Source organism: Colobus angolensis, unplaced genomic scaffold, assembly GCF_000951035.1.
Source record: "Colobus angolensis palliatus isolate OR3802 unplaced genomic scaffold, Cang.pa_1.0 Scaffold61, whole genome shotgun sequence".
NCBI lineage: Eukaryota > Metazoa > Chordata > Mammalia > Primates > Cercopithecidae > Colobus > Colobus angolensis.
The window spans coordinates 4,537,012-4,539,389 of NW_012119710.1; positions in this window are offsets into that span (position 1 = coordinate 4,537,012).

Sequence of the window (2,378 nt, forward strand, 5' to 3'; positions counted from 1 at the left end):
GCAGTGAGCCGAGATCATGCCACCGCACTCCAGTCTGGGTGACAGAGTGAGACCCTCTCTCAAAAAAAAAAAAAAGAGAGAAAGGGAAAGAGATTTTATATGGTGAGATTTTCATATATCTGAGATGAGATTTGATATAGCTATGCAATTGTACACATTGCATACATGTGATCATATACATCTTTTATTTATTTTTTGAGACAGAGTTTCGTTCTTGTTGTCCAGGCTGGAGTGCAATGGCATGATCTTGGCTCACTGCAACTTCTACCTCCCAGGTTCAAGTGATTCTCCTGCCTCAGCCTCCCAAGTAGCTGGGATTACATGGATGCGCCACCACGCCTGGCTAATTTTGTATTTTTAGTAGAGGGGGTTTCTCTATGTTGGCCAGGCTGGTCTTGAACCCCCGACCTCAGGTGATCTGCCCGCCTTGGCCTCCCAAAGTGCTGGGATTACTGGCATGAGCCACCACACCTGGCCACATATGGCCATATACATCTTTTAATGTGTTGTTTGCATCATGTTAAAGTGTTAACATTTTTTACATTAGTTCTTCCCACCATAGAATCCATAATATCACTTTAATGTGTTATCTATGTTTTTTATGTATTCATTATACATAGACTTACATATACTGATACCTTTAATCACATATACATATACAATGTTTCTTTTTGTCATTATTTTAAAATAGTCTCTTACAAAATAAAAATAGGGGATCATATTAAATATTTCTGCATCTCACTTTTCTCATACATCTGGAAACTGCTGCAGATCTAATTCAGCATTTTATTAATTTGTAAATTTTTTTTATTTCTTTATTTTTGAGATAGGGTCTCACTCTGTTACCCACACTGGAGTGCACTGACAAGATCAGGGCTCACCGCAGCCTTGACCTCCTGGGTTCAAGCAATCCTTCCACCTCAGCCTTCTGAGTAGCTGGGGCTGCAGGTGTGCACCACCACACCTGGCTAATTTTAAACTTTTTTGTAGAGACGGGTTCTCAGTTTGTTACCCAGGCTGGTCTGGAACTCCTGGGCTCAAAAGATCCTCCTTCCTAGGCCTCCCAAAGTGCTGGGATTACAGATGTGAGCCACCAGGCCTTAGGAACGATGGGAATTCCAGGCCAGGTGGGAGGAAAGGGTAGTGCATTGAAAGGCACCAAGTAACGTTTCTGGCTGGGTCTTGCCCATTCCCTTGTTGGGTGGCCAGGAGCCCTCAGTCACCAGAGGCAGGAATGCTGACTGTGTTATTGTGAAATCATTTGCATATTGTGAAGTGCTCTGCATAAGATGGGAGTGCTTTGCATACAGGGAGGGGGGCATTTTAGAAGTCCTAGGGCAGGATCCCTGAGTAGCTTTCTTTGCCAAGAAACTAACCCAGGGATTCCATTTTGGAACTCAGGGAGGGAACAGAACGTCCTGGCAGTTGTATGGGCCCAGTGGGATGAGATGGACAGAAAGCTTCAGAAGACAAGCTGGGCCACCAGGGAGAAGTTGGCGGTCTAAGGAAGGTCAACACTGCAATATGAGGGGGGACAGGCACCAGAGGCAGCCCTGAGAGCTGAGTGTGCTCTCAGAGCCCCAGCAGAGGGGAAAGTGACAGAGCAAATGGTTGGAGCTGCCATGGGAGGCTGATGAGGGTCAGAGACTTAGAGACCTGTACTCGGTCACTATCTCTGCGCAAGAGAGTACTCACATGCCCCTTCCTGAATCTTCTCCTACACTGGCTGATTTCCAGAGAACACAAAGTGGAAACGCCAAGCCAGACTCCCACTGCTGTTCAGGACCTAGAAGTGAGAAGTGGTATCACATACTCTGGCATCAGGACACCCAGGTTTGAATCCTGACTCTGCCATCTGTGCCACTGTGTGGCCCTGGGCTAACAGTAACCACCACAATGGGATAAGATTCAAGTGAGATAATGCGAGTGTATAGCACATAGTAGGTGCTCAGTAAATTGCGGTTGTAATAACTGCCATCCAGTGTTTGCTGCCCTGGTCTAACCAAAGAGGTCAGGTCTAGCTTCCTCCAGGTGAGGGGAGCACAGAGTCCTCACCTCCCAGGTTTGGAGTTCCCATCAGCAGGGTCCAACCACCATGCATTGGACCCCAAAGGGTTACAAGCCCTGGAGACAGTGCCCTGAGGTTCCCAGTGAAAAACCAAAGCATAAAAATAATTCGATGAGTAAGAATAAAATTCCCTCTTCTGAGGTTCCCGGGGCCAGGCCCCTCCCTGCGGCAGGCACTTCCCCTTTCCCTTGCTCATGGAGGAGCCAGGCCGAGCTGACTCAGAGCAGGAGCGCACAGCCGTCCTCCCAGCCCGACCTGGGCGGCGTGGTCTGGCGGCAGGGTGCGCCCCCGTGCGGCCGTGGGCAGACTG